This window comes from Phytophthora ramorum (assembly GCF_020800215.1).
Source record: "Phytophthora ramorum isolate Pr-102 chromosome Unknown Phyram_PR-102_s0001, whole genome shotgun sequence".
Taxonomy (NCBI): Eukaryota; Oomycota; class Peronosporomycetes; order Peronosporales; family Peronosporaceae; genus Phytophthora; species Phytophthora ramorum.
The window spans coordinates 1646617-1661282 of record NW_027150647.1 but is presented as its reverse complement, the minus strand read 5'-3'; positions in this window follow the sequence as shown (position 1 = coordinate 1661282).

Genomic DNA, 14666 nt, shown 5'->3' with positions numbered 1-14666 from the left:
GCTCGAACGCCCGCAACGAGCGAGTCAGCAAGTCGACGACGTGTTTAGCCTCCGGGTTCGCCATTGCCGCGCGACGATGCGCCACTTGAGACCGTGATCGCGGATTCGGAGTGTCGGTACTAACACCGAAAGCCTCTGGTGGCGTCACTGCGGCGTAGCCGTGTGCGATGATGCTGGTCGTTTGGCTGCTGCTGCCACCGGGGGCTGGTGTCGACTGAATGTCGAAGCCAACCGCAAGGTGATCCACCTCACGACGCAGTGCTGTGCGCTCAGCACGGGGCACGAGCTCATCGTGGACACGCTTGGGTAGTGTCTTCATCACATGCACCGCGCGGTCCTTGGTCGCGTACTGGTGCGTGAACGACGCGAAGCACAGTTTCTGAGGCTCGCGGTGCTTCTTCGACTGCAGCTTTAAGCGCAGCGTGGGCTGCAGCGTCGCCTGGTTCACACTAATGAGCACCTTCTGGCCTTGTGCCGTGTCTGGGCCAGACAACGTCTGTCGCGCTCCTTCTGAAAAGCGACAACGCTGCTGGAACACCACGCGCCCGTCACGGAACTTGTCGCCGCACAGGGCCGACATGGTGCTCTGGTAGTTGCTTGACTCGTGGCTGATGAGCACGTTGAGCACTTCGTTCAGGTGGCACTTGATCTGCGTCTTGGCCAGTGACGCGTAGGCCAAGTCCAAGTCGTCCGAGCCGTCGGTGCTGGGCACGAGAGCGTACGTGGCCACTCCGTCCTTGCGGCTCTTGCGGTGCCACACGGAGCTGCCTCGTGCGTCCGTGGAGATGGCAGCGTGCAGCTTCGGGACGGAGGCCAAGAGGTCGTCGGCCATTTGCTGGTCTGTGAAGAGCACGTTCTGCTTGCCGCGACTGCCTTGGATCGCGAGTCCACCACGACGCTGCTCTTGTGGTGGCCGGTACGACTTAAAGGTCAAGGACTTGCGAGGATATGTCGGGGCTCGGCCTGACTGGATGCTGCCCGAACGATCGGGTCGAGTACTCATGGCCAACTGCTACGACGGACTTGCAAGCACTGCGCCGCAGATTGAAGAATGGCTGGTGACATGCAGGTAGGGATCCTCCGCTAGCGGAGACTGCGCTGGTCGTGCAGACGACCGTCCTGGTGAGCTGTCTAGGATGCATGTGGTACAACGTCAGTGACGGCGACGACTACCGTTGAACGGATAGATCAGACGCTCCATGCGATCAGGCTCACCAAAAGGTCAGCTGGACGGCGTGTCCTTGACTCGGGCTCCAGTCACCAACAGACTCGACACTTTATGACGGCGGGATGCAGCGGATACACGGCGATAAAGTGGCACACTGCTCGAAAACCACCTGCCAAAGCGCTTGATATGGCATTGATCGCTGACAGACGTCTTGAGCAACGCGCGCTCCATAACCGTGTGGGCTGTTTGCTCCATGGCCGTCGCCACCAGGGGTGGCATGCTCGTTTCCCCTACACCAAAGAGGGAAAGCCAACCGAACGACGACTGTAACCCCAGCAGAGCGTCCATTTCTTGCTGGCCGGGCACCAGCCTTGAACCCGAGTCTCGCAATGTCGTTTGAGGTGCCATGACCAACTCCCCATCGCCTCTGGATGATACACTGAGGAGTCAAGTTGCACTCGTGTAGGATTCAATGATGCGTCCACGCCCGCAGCTTCCACAGAGGAGTCAACGCCTGCGTTAGAACTACCAAACGGAGGGATTTTGCCAGTGTCTGATCGGCACTTCACTTCATTACCAGAATGTGTATCTTTGTGGGTGACTTGGGCTCCTTGAAGAGTGCGTGCAGATAGCCTTCCCGTGAGCTGGGGCAAGTTATATTTCGAGTAAGTCTATGTGATAGCCTCGAAATGATTCTGACATGCGGTGCCATGTGTATTTCTTTTCAGGTATGCTACCCGGAAAGAAATACTGCGCCTACAGTTGGTCGCCCTTCTTGTGTGGCTCTCACGTACGTATTAGCCCATGCGATACTCGCAGCTGGCCGCTCACGCCAGTAGTCTGCTTTGGTGAGGGGCTTTGGCGAGGGGTTTTGAGGCTTTGGCGAGGGTATCCACAGCGCTTACGATGTCTGTCATTGTGCCGACACCTTCGGCTGAAGAGCTGCCTCGATAGACCTCACTATCACATTTACTATCGAGTCAACAAGCTCCACCGAATACTCGACCCCAAACCAACACAACCATGAAGGTCTTCCAGGTTCTCCTCATCGCCACCCTTGCCATTGCCGGCACGTCTGCTCAGACTGCGGGTGCCACAACCACCACAACCGGAGCGACCGGCACCTCCGTCGCCGCCTCCACTGCGGCATCAAGCACCGGAGCAGCGACAACGGCAACAGGTGCATCGGCGACTGGCGCATCCACTGCGGCGTCTGGAACTGGCACTGATACGACCACAGGAACATCTACGGCGGGATCGACTGGTAGTGGAGCCACCTCCACGACGGCATCCAGCACGGCGGGCTCCAGCGCCACGACGACAGGCTCATCCAGCACGACCACGACCGGCTCGTCGTCGTCGACGACTGCGTCTTCCTCCACGCTGGACTCGTCTTCCTCAGGCACCTCAACGACATCGAGTTCATCGAGCTCACTAAAGGGATCGGCGGCGTCGGCTTCTGCGTCCGGCTCGAGCAGTGCGTCGCAGGTGTCGTCCACATTGGGAGTCGCGGCAGCTGCAGTGGTCGCCGTGAGCGCGTACTTCTTGTAAGTTGAAGACTACAGCATAGTCAAGAGCATCTCGTAGGCTAAGCGTGTAGCATAGCACGAGGAGGGATCGTCATGCCGTTGATCTCCATGCTGTTGACACTCGTACATCAGCCTACTAAATACATTCACTTTGCTTCTCCAAGCAAGCTTGTCGGTTCGGCTTGGGAATTGCATCAGATGCGACGCGAGGTTATGTTGAGGCTTACGATCCTGAAGACAGCAGGTGAAGCTGTGATGTACTAGAGTACAAGTATGGTGGTAGGCATGGGTCTAAGTAGGAAGTAGAGTGACAGTATGATTGGAGATTGTTCTAGCTGTTGTAGGGTACAGTAAAGTATGGTAAGAGATTGTTCTAGTTGCTGTAGATGTTGTAGTTGTTGTAGTGTAAAGTAAAAGAAAAAGGAAGAAGAGGTAGCAATAACTTCTCATATCACTCCACTCACTCACGCTGCCTTGGAATAGCGACAGCGGACGTTCATCAATGGGGTGGGCCGAGTCCAAAAGAGAACCCAGCGCTGCAACCACCGACATCCCGAGTCAATGAATGAAGTCGAATACGATCATCAAAGTTATTGAAATTGTCTACTTTTGGAAAGAAAGTAGAATAGAGAGTACTATAGAAATGATCCTGTAAAAGTACGGTCTTGGTTTGCTCTACTGAACGTCGAGAATGTCTATAGGGTTTGGACCAATCACACTATCCAAGGCGCATATAATATAGGAATATGATTGGCTTGTTCACTTCAACATCCATCACTCTGCACTGTAATAGACATTCACTCTGACCTTCGTTCGCTTCGCTGCTGGACAAACAACAGGCATCTGCTCTCTTCTGTTTAAGCAAGGCTCTCGCACTCCGTGGGGTTCACGGCGTTAGTAAATGAAAAGAGGTGCTGGTTCTGCAAGTTGCTGGATGATAAGGGCAATCTCAGCGTTCGAGCGAGCCACCACGATTGTCGGTGTGTTGCACTAGAAATGACTAGATCTTAGATGGATCGTTTCATGGCGAAGCACAACTTGTTGACTCAACTGAAGGCTATTATGGTGTGTTCGCCTTGCTCGTTAACCCACGTACAAATACAAGGTAGGGGTGAAATGATGCTTGTAAATGACTTCTTTTTGAAGTGCTACTCAAAGCACGATGTGAAGCGGAATGCCGTCGACATACATTCAACTAGGCATAGCACCCTCAGCTTAGAAGACTGTGCCTCCAGCAATGACGAGACATGAAGTTGTGTCGAGGATTGCCAATAAATTGGTCGTGAAAAACACACCAACGCGATCTGTTAGAATACAAGCTGGTTTGGACGTAATTCGGGGATCTAACGGTATGGCCTTGATTTCACTGTCACTTTGGGTCCGAAAGTGGAAAACTAACTGCTATGGTAGGTGTGCGGGACAACGCTTTCCGACTCGAGGCCTAGGAGGCTTCTCCTCAAAGCGCGCGTGGATCATGAAGCGTAGCCAACATGCAGTAAATGCAACCATTGAACATATGAATGGAATCGTGAGCTGCATTAATCAATGCTCTCTGCGTGCACCCTCAGCCCGATTCTGGTTCAACCCACTGAAGGTCCGAGTATGCCATCGTTAGTTTCCTCAAACGGATCTCTGGGCTGGTGTCGTGATAATCATTCATTGGGGAAAACGCAGCAAAAAGTCGAAGTCACCGCCGTGTTCTTCACAGTTGATGCAGTATTCTATGATGATCTCGCCAGTGATAACCACGATTGTGTGAACTGCGTAGATGTACAACTGCGTCTTGCCACGCTTCACACGCAGTGTCAGCTCGCACGTGCTATTATCGGCACAAACATTCGACACGACGGAGTTAACTGCATGAGAATGACCTTAGTCATGACCAAAACGGCAAGGATAACCTGTTCATCTACAGAAACATGAACTTTATTTTAAGCACATGTACCATAGCTGTATGGTTCGATAATGAAAGGCAATACTTCTTGGCGAAATAAGAATACGGGATGTTTGTCATTGATTTTGGCAGCAAATCCACTGCAGTCGCGGATGATGCTGCCAAGGACACATGTACCCATTTCTCGAAACTCGAAAGTGTAGCCATCGGTGAAAATCGGAAACCACCAGTCGGCCAATCAGATGGCGATGTTCAACCCACTTCAACACGTGGCTGGAGCTTTCATCGAGAGGCTCGCCAATACAATACATGTAGCTCCGCGATGATTTCACCTTGAAGCGCCCGCCATGTCTGCGAGCAGTATTTGTCGATGAATTGAGATGCGTGTTGGCTCACACACAGCGAAGCCCTGATATAAAAAAATGCACGTCCAGAAGATGCCGCAGCAAATCTTGTCATGTAAACCAACGCTCTCATCTGTGTCCTGCCTCCAGTCATCTCCATTCTCTTCATCAGTTTGTCTGAATGATGGTAATCGAGGTTTTATAGCGCGAGGTTTTTCATTTCTAAACTAAAACGGCGCTGACCATTTTCACAATAGCGTAGCAGCATCGACGAGCGTTTGGAGAGGACATCAACGCGACCACGTGCAGCAGCGAGCGGGTAGGGGCTTCAGCGAACTCGGCAGCGTCGTGCGAGTGGGAGAGGCGCACGGCAACTCGAAATTCGGCGGCAAAAAGAGCGATTTAGCCACGTCCGGGGGAATTTGTCTCGCTGGACCAACACGCAGGCCGCAAAATGCTCCCAGAGGCGGGGAACGAGGCAGAACGGGCGGGCAGGACATCACAGGGACCTTCACTGTGGCGTGCAGCGACGAGACGGTGTTGCGAGTGCATCCGGGCGAGAGGCGAGTGGTGCGTCGCGTGCCGAGCAGAAGACGAGCAGAAGGCGCAGGAGACAGGAAACAACAGGTTGGAGACGCCCGAGAACTTTGACTTTGGCAGCCTCGGGCCACCGCCTCCGTGCGGTCCGACTTTGTGTCGCCAGAAGGCCTCGGACTTTTCAGAAGCGAGGGAGAGGAAACGAGCAGGTCTCTTCGTGGGCGAGGACGAGCTGGGGCCTGTGCAGCCAAGGCTGCTGACCAGAGTGAACAGGAGGCTGCCTACGCCGACGGATCACTGTCCGTTGATGATGTAGGAGGTGGAAGTATAGTATTTGGAGAGAGAAAGCTCGTGGTGACGTAGTCACTGGCTGGACGAGGAGGACGAGGGAATGTTAAGTTAGCGACCGGCGATGCATGGCGTCGCCGAGCAACCAACACCACCTTGGTGACTTGAACTCGCACCTCGCCACTAGAGACGGCGGTTGCGAACGAGCATCGAAAACGCTCGGGTTTTAACGCGTAAATTATTTGCTTGAAGAACTCTCGTCCAAGCCCAAAGCTGTGCGCTTCCTGGCTGGTTACAAACATTCAGGCCAGCGGGCGTCAACGCCTCGTGAACATTTCGTCCGAGGCCGCATCGGTTGTGGCTTTCCGCTTCCAGGGTTTCAGGCTACTGCTTATGGCAGTCCACTGGCGTGTCTTGGTCTGGACTGTTAGAAGCGAGACCTTCGTCTCCAAGTCAGTTGTAGACACTTGACGCCATGTTGCTTCTCACACGCTGCGCGATGGCGATAGCAGCACGCAGTCGTGCACTTCTTCACGAGGCAACGTACCCCAGCGGCGACCTACAGTACTACCAACGACGGTGTATATTCAACTGGGCCAGGTTCAGGGGTGACTCTGCAGTTCAAATGTCACTGCGTACATGGTTTGAGCTTGTGTCGAAGGAATACTTTTATTTATTGCTGTAGAGGACACTTGTATAAGTAGAGATAGATAGATAACTCGCGCGTGCCAAGAGCACACTGGCGGGAGACTTCAAGCCAACTAATCCGCGAAGAGGAACTTGAAGAGCTGTCGCGGGAGCTTCTCCTGGCATGGACAAGCGTCCGAGTCGATAACGGGGCAGGACGCAGCAAGAACCAGCAAGGATTCCATGAATCGCTGCACTGCCTTGGTTTGCTGGTGCTGGGAGAGCACTAGAGTCAGCACCGTACCTGGGAGCACAGCTCCGAAAAGCAGAGTGCGAGCCACTTCACTGCAGAACGGACAGCCCGTGGTGGGGTGCGACGTCTTGCAGGACTCGTAGAGCTCGTCGCGCAGATGGACAAAGGCGACGAACTGCTTCTCGATGTGGACGTCTGGACGTTGCAACTCCTTGGCTGCAGCCTTCAGGCTCGTCGGGATGCGTGATGTGGAGTGCCACGGAGTGAACACATCGATGGCGTAACTGCTCTTGGTGGTAGCCGACACCAGCACGCTGCGAATCTGCTTGAGCTTGGTCACGGTCTGCATGTGGCGCGAATACTTCTCGGGCATGACGCTCATCGGAGTGAGTCGTGCGAGACCACCGCCTACGACGGTGGTTGGAGCTTGCAACTGAACGCTCGTCATGCTCGTAATGAAGTTTTGCTGCAGGAGGCGAGTGCAGTAGCGAAGAAGTCCAAAAGTGAGCACAGGACTGGTTCCGGTCCTGCGCGCAACCTTCAACTGGACCGTCTCGTAGCGCTGAATGCGAACGGTCCGGCGCTTTGCAACATGGATCCACGACCGTTGCCCCCGTCAATAGTTACGCTACTTTCCTCTGCTACATGAACTTGTGGCTTGTACAGTGTTGGCTTTAGCATACTTTAGTTAACGTTAAGGTTCAAGTGTCGGTAAATCGTAGTCTTCAAGCTAAGGTCTCGAAGAGGAACTGGTGTAGCTTCCTTGGTAGCTTCTCTTGACAAGTGCAAGCTTGCGAGTCGATCACTGGGCAAGAAACTGCCAGCAACAGGAGGGACTCGACGAACCTCTGCACCGCTTTGGTTCGCTGCCACGGCGGCAGCATCCACGTCAGAAGCGCACCCGGCAGCACTGCGCTGAATAGTAGGTAGCGTGTCACTTCGCTGCAAAACCTGCAGTTCATGTACAAGTGGGGTCCTGTGTGGCAGGCGTCGTACAGCTCGTCGCGGAGATCCACGAAGTCGGCGAACTGCTTCTCGATGTGGACGTCAGGTCGGCTAAAAAGTGCCACGGATTGCTGCTGCTTTGCTGCGACCAACGCCGCGTCGGCGGCCATCAACCTCGTTGGGATGCGTGTCGTCGACTGCGATGTAGTGTACACGTCGATGGTGTAGCTGCCTCCAGTCCGAGACACTTGCACCTGGCGGATTTGCTTGAGCTTGGTGATGATCTTCATGTGGCGCGAGTACCGCTCGGGCATCAGCTCGACAGGGCTCAGTCGTGCAAGACAGCCGACAGCCACGTTGGGAGCCAACGGATTCTCGGCGCTGACGTTTGACATGTTGTAGAGAAGCTTGTGTCCGGCAGGAGTCCACTGCAGCAGTGTGCGAATTCAAAAGTGGGAACTCCTTCAGCGTTATCCGAGTCAGGGGCTGCGACGAGCGCGGCCATTCTAGAAGCCTTGCGCCAATCAACACCTCTTGCTGATCTTGTCGACTTTGCTGGCCCGTCTCGTGACTGAATGCAGGGCCAGATCCTGAATGTGAGTCGACGGTCGCCATCCCGGTGCTTTGACAGAGAACTGGTGGCCACCCGCTCGCTACTGTACCACGAGAACGTTGCTGACTGCATGCAGAGTCTGAATCTCGTGTTATTCGCGACAACACGCTTCGTTGCGGGGAACCATTCACTGAATGCGTGGCTAAAGCATAAGCGGGGCTTCCCTTCGAGATGCACATGCAGAGCACGTTGAAGTGGACCAAAACTCGTTTTCTGATTGGCTGACAGTCGATATGGCTACACTTCAGCACGATTTGCCTCGCAGGCAGCTCCGCTTGAGCTTCACGAGCTGGTTGTGGATGGTTGTGTGCGGACAAAGCCTCTTGTAGTTGCCAATATTCTCGGGGATTTCTCCGTACGCTCGAGGCACTCGTCCTCGCAGGATGGCAGTCAGGTCTGCGTTGAGCTGTCGTGCTGCCAGTTCTTCAGCCTCACGAGGGTGGCGCGTATGTGCGTGCGGCCGCCGCTTTTCATCTTCCAGCTCACGCTGTCGCCGAGCAATAACCTCAGCCAGTTTCGCACGGTCGAAGTGCAGCGGGTCCACCACTCGAAGCGTGTCCAGCATCATGGCGTCCTTCACCTGGTAGTCCAGATCGTTGTCGCGCGCCATGGACGGAGACGAGTTGATCTCGATCAGCCACGGACGCAGATCAGCGTCAAGTAAAATGTCGTAGCCGAGCAGATCGAAGCTGTTTACTTGGAAAGGAATGTGATCCTCACCACAGAGGAGAGCCTTGAGCACCACCTCTTCGATGGTTCGCTTTACTTGGTCAACGTCAACGCCCTCGGCTGCCAGCCGTCGCCACAGATAAGCCAACGTCGTTTTCGTACCCCCCGCATCAATTTGCGCACTGCTGCTCTCCTTGCAGCCATCTACCTCGTGCGACCTCAAGCCGGTCTCTTCTTTCATCGCGCTAGCGATCGGGTTCGCACTACCAGCAATGGCATCTTCGTTGTCCTTCTGGATGCTGCTGTTTGTCAGATGCACGAGAATGTTGCTCAGATCGCCGTCCTCGTAAGGTCTAGTGCAAAGGCGCACGAAGCCCTCGTCGTAGAGGAAAGCCTCCAGAGGGTTGAACGACGTCACCAGCACGTACAAGCGCAGATCGAACTTGAAGCCGTCAAGCAGTCGCGGCGCTGCAATATACTCCTGAATAACCACCTGCTCGCCGTAGATCACTTGGCTCAGATCGTTCACTAACGAGATCCCACGTCCACGAGAGAGCGCCACGGGCTTCATGATCCAAATGTTCTTCCCTTCTGAAAACCCACTTTGCCGCAGTCGCTCGCTGCGCTCTTGAAACGCTTGTACAAAGGCCACATACTCCTTCGGCAGCAAGAACGTCGGCGGGATAATGTCGAAAGCGTGACGTAGACGCCCACCTGCAGCGAGATACTTGCCAATGTGCTTCTTCAGGCAATCTTTGCGAGTGAGAGCCTTGGCATGTTGGAAATGGTTCACTTTCTGCCAAGCTAGCAGCGTCTGACGTTCTACTCGTGGCTTGCTCCAAGTCCAGAGTAAATTCCACGTGGTTTTAAGACCAAGTCCCGACGGATGATCCTCCCAATCCCCACCCAAACGCTGCAAGGCCTGCGTAACAATCTCCGAGACCTCCTTCCGTGCTGTTGAGTTGATCCGGTAGTGCGGTGCCCACGGTGTTGCTGCTGCTGCAGGCACCATTCCTTCGGGTGCCACAATTTTAGGCCCGAACACAGTGGCGTAGTCGTGCATGATGCTTTGCCAACTTTCGTACAGCTTTTGCTGCAGTCTCATCGTGTGCTCCCCGTTCGCACCTACCGGTCGGTGATACAGAGAAGACGAAGACGACGTATTCAACGAAGCTCCGCGGGATTGCTCGAACACGGACGTGAGAATGCAGTGGAAATTGCTGAAGTAGGATCGGTAGTCCTTGCACTCGACTGCTGGGGCACGAGGAAGACTTAAAGCCTTGCCACGAGCAGGAGAATTGCTTTTCGATTCGACAGCGCTTTGTCGAACTTCATCTATCCAACACGGCTGTTTCTCATGTGAAGTTGGTTCAATCGGTGCATTAGCGTCATTTTCACCTGTCAAAGTTGGTGGGGTAGTTGATAAACTTTCGCCACTTCTTCCTTCAGCGCTGTAGTGCCCCGCATCAGGTCGGAGAGAAGGCAAACCGAAGGACTGGAGTTCTCCGTTCAAAATCTCGCTTGTAAAAGGTGTGGCTGGTACGGCAACAGGAGCAAACGCTGGCCTTGGGAACGCAATGTCTCGAGCTTCTTTCTCTGCCTGCAGCTGTTCAAGCTTTGCTGCCGCCCGTGAAGCAATGAAACGCTGCAGATCAAGGGTAATTGCTTCTTCCTGGTTCTGTTCTCGCTCGTTTGCTTGGACCTCGGTGACGGGCTTGGTGTCATTTTCCTGTTGCTTAACTTCGTTGTCACCCGGGGGAAATTGAGCTGTACCCTCTGAATCGACCGAGCCCCCTGGAATTACTGAAGGTGTCCAAGATAAAGTCTGCCCTTCCGTCTCGTGACGCACAGTTTCAGAGGCCTGGTCATCCGTCCCCGAGTTGCTGAGGGAAATACTACGACTAGAGTGGCATTCGGGAGCTTCTGAGGCCTCTTCATTAGGCTCAGAGCCTGCATCTTCTCCATCCACCTTGTACACTTCGCTTTCGCCATCGTCAACATCATCAGCAGTCTCGCTTTGCTCACTCCGTGCATCATCGTCCGTTAAGGGCTTGATCTGCACGGCCAGAGCGAGGATGGTTCTCTCGTTTGCTTCGTCGCTCTCAGAACAGTTGCTCACCTCGCTCGCTTCGCTTTCACAGTCGCTATCGCTGTCGTTCGGGTCTTTATCTTTCACCCCGCTACCATCTTTAACGTCGTCGGAGCGCTCTTCCTGTATGTGCTTCTTGTGTTCCTGCTTTCGCTTAGCTTGAAGCTCTCGTCGAGCTACCAATCGTTGATAAGCAGCCTGTCGACGGCTCTCACGCTCGCGCTCCAGTTGCTGCGCCTGATACTGAGCTGCTTCTTCCGCGGTCCGCTTTGGTGGTGCACGCGGCCTCCTTCGCTTCCTCGAGCTATTGTCTCCGGCCGATATCACGAAACTTTTCGCAGACACTGCAGCAGGCTTTCTCGTCGCGTTGGCTTGCACCATTACGCGAGCCATCTCCACTGCCGCCTTCTTGCTCTTCCAATGCAAGTTCGCTGTGTCTTTACTACTACCAGACTGGGGTCGTACGGCTCGAGTGAGCGACCCCGACGAAGGCCGCAGAGGCAGTCCAGACGGCTGGTTGTCCGTCGACACTGCCATTGAGCGAGGCGTCGGGCATATTTTCACTGCAGCGGAAGCTGACGAGCTCTTCCTCAGCGTAGGAGCGCCAATGGGCACTAGAGTCACGGGCAAATCGCCTCGCAGCATGTGAAACACTCGCTCCTGAGCTCGCTGCTGTGTCAAATGACGCTGCACTGCCGCCAGCTGTCGAGTGGCATATCTTGCGAGCTGCTGATCGCTTTCGTGTGGCATCAACGATTCCAGGAGCTCGTTGAGGCCGTGTTCAACCTTTTCCAGCTCTGCAATACTCAGCAGTGGAATGACCGGCAGCGGCACTAGCGGGAAGCTGTCCATGTGGTCTGATAGTTTCACCACGTCGGCCTGGAAGGGCTCCAGCTGAGCCCCGTCGTCCTGGTTGTCTCTGCACCTCCGTCGCGTCGTCCGAGGTGAGTCAGCGACCAAGTGCTGATGGGCAGCCTGGATCGTGCTCTCCATACCGGCAAAGCTGCTGCTGGCGTCGGTCTCGGTCGTTCCGACTAAGCAAAGGTGGTTGGTTTCGTAGAGACTCGCCGTTTTTAGGGCGAGCGTTGGAGCGATCTTGCAGAGCATCTCAAGATGTTCATGTAGCAGCCTGCTGGGTGTTCGCAGGGTCGCTGCGCGGGAGGTGACCATTACGTGAGACCAGACGGTGAGGAAGAGGAGCGACTTGGGGCTTCACCATCCAAGTCTCCGCTATCACCTACCACTCTGAGGCTCGCCGCATCGCCGACATTGCCCAGAGCTCTGCAAGTCACTTCTCCAAGCACCGAAGGACGGGGCTTGTCGGTCTGCTAGCATGCAACGACGCCGACGTGGTCCTCGACGACATACTCACCCACCAGCGGAAGATTCACCGTCCGGGTTGGTGGCACAGATTTACGGCCGAGCACGCTTGGTGTTCACCAGGCAGCAGATCTGCGACGACCTGCTCCGATCACTGCCCAAGCTGCACGCGGCGCTACGGAGTAACCCGCACCGCAATGAGCGGCTTTGGAGACGGACGTCGGGTGATCAGGATAGTGTCAACACTTTCGAGTTGGTGGGGATGCCGCCGGAAGACGAGGGCGATGATGGAAGCGAGGTGCAGCACGCAGTCGCGGCGTCGATGCAGTTGAAGTGCCATTTGAACGAGGTGCTGAACGTCCTCGTCAGCCAGAAGTCGAGCGACTACGAGGCGACCATGCAGGCGCTCAGTGGACGCAGGTTTGAAGGAGGTGAGCTGCTGTACCGTGAGCGATGTCGCCTCGTTCCAGGCGAGGAGTCGAGCGAGGCGAGCCAAGCGCTACTGGGAGTGCAGATGGCCGCGTTGCGTCCGAGTTGGAGGCTTCTGTTGACGCCGAGTCACTTGTGCCATCCGGTACATCCCAGCACGCAGAGGCTGTGCTTCGAGTCACTCACACACCGTTATCCGGACTCGGATCGAGCTGTGCACGTGATGAAGACGCTGCCCAAGAGGGTTCACGACCAAATCACCCCGCGAGACTACCACTCAGTGCTCCGACGGGATGTGGATCACCTTGGACTTGCGTTTGACATTGAGACCGCGCCGTTGAAGGCTGAAGACGCCGAGTCTGCTGCCCAAAAGCAGACCACGAGGATTTTTGCTCACGCGTACGTGGCTGCACCCAGTTTTGAGAACGCTGCCGAGTACTCTCCGGCAATGGATCATCGTCATGGACGCCCTCGCAGTCGCACTTCGCCAGACAATTGGGAGCAACGAGGCCCGAGTGTTGTTAACCCAGAGGCAAAGCACATCCTGGACCTGCTCACGCATCAATTGAGCGAGTTCGAGCGTATTATCGGGCGCCGGCGTTTTGGTTTCCAGTCCTTCATCTACTTCCAGCCTCCAGTCAGCTCCGAGCGTGGTAGCTGTCCACAACTTCGCTCGTGTCAGATCTGCTTGAAGCGCTTTGCTTTCTTCCGACGTGAGTTTTACTGCCAGATATGCGGCCATCTTGTGTGTGGTGATTGCTCGCAGCTTTACGAAGTCGAGGCCCGAGTTGGCGAAGTCCGGAAGAACCGTGTCTGTATCAACTGCGTCGTTCGCGTCGACTCGTGCACCTTTGCGGACGAGGATATTCTCGCGGCGCTCGGACCCACTGTAGTTTCTTTAAGATGCAGCTCCGAGTGGTCTCAAGCTTTCCAGAGCGATGACATTGGCGATGATAGCGATGACGATGGCGTCGAAACAGCCTCCCATTCTTTAGGCCCCAGCTTGCAGCTTGATGCTGATCTGGGAGGAGATATCAAGTCCAAGCTCTACTCGTGTGACACCATCGAGCGGTTCGAAGGACTTGCCCAGCTTGGACAAGTTCTAGTAAAGCGAGGAGCTCGAACTCGTGCGAAGCCGGACGACAGAAGAAAGGAATCCATGACGACCGAGAGTTTGCAGACGCAGCTTGAACGCTACGTGAACCGCTCGCTGCGTGACTCGCAGGACAAATTTCAGTCCCACAGCTTGGAGACTGCAGGTTTGAGGCGCGACTACCGGTACACATTTGACGCCACGAAAACCACGTACGAAGGGCACCCACTTCCCCCGACCCCTTCTCCGGCTCGAGAAGTTCGACGGCTGCACCACATCCAAGCTTCAGGCATTCTAGAGCCAGAGTACGATCACTCAGCTCTCCATCTTCTCGCTCAGGTGGCTGCAAAACGTCTCAAGTGCCCGATTGGCTTCGTGTCTCTCGTGGACGAAAACGTGTTCCACTCCGTTGGAACGTACCCCCCACGGAACTTTGGACTTCAGACGCCACGTACCGAGAGCATGTGCTCCCACACCGTGTACGTTGATAGACCACTGATTGTCAAGAATGCGCAGTGTGATTTACGCTTCTCCCAGCTGCCGGTGGTCCGCGACCACGGTATTCGGTTCTATGCTGGGTTTCCTATTCGAGCGCCGGATGGGTCCATTGTAGCGTCCTTGTGTACTTCTGATCGAGTGCCGCACAACAACATTTCGACTGCGGACTACGCGGTCATGCAGACACTTGCTGGTATTGCCTCGCAACTCGTGGCACCCGCGAATCGTGTCCTGAGCATTCCGTACCAACCGCGGCTGCGTGGCACGTCGAACTGCAGGATGAAGCAGCGAACTCGCAGCCGAAGTCGAGCGAAGAACGGATCGATGGTTACTGCCATCGCCACACTCCGGCAGACTGGGAATGATGGGA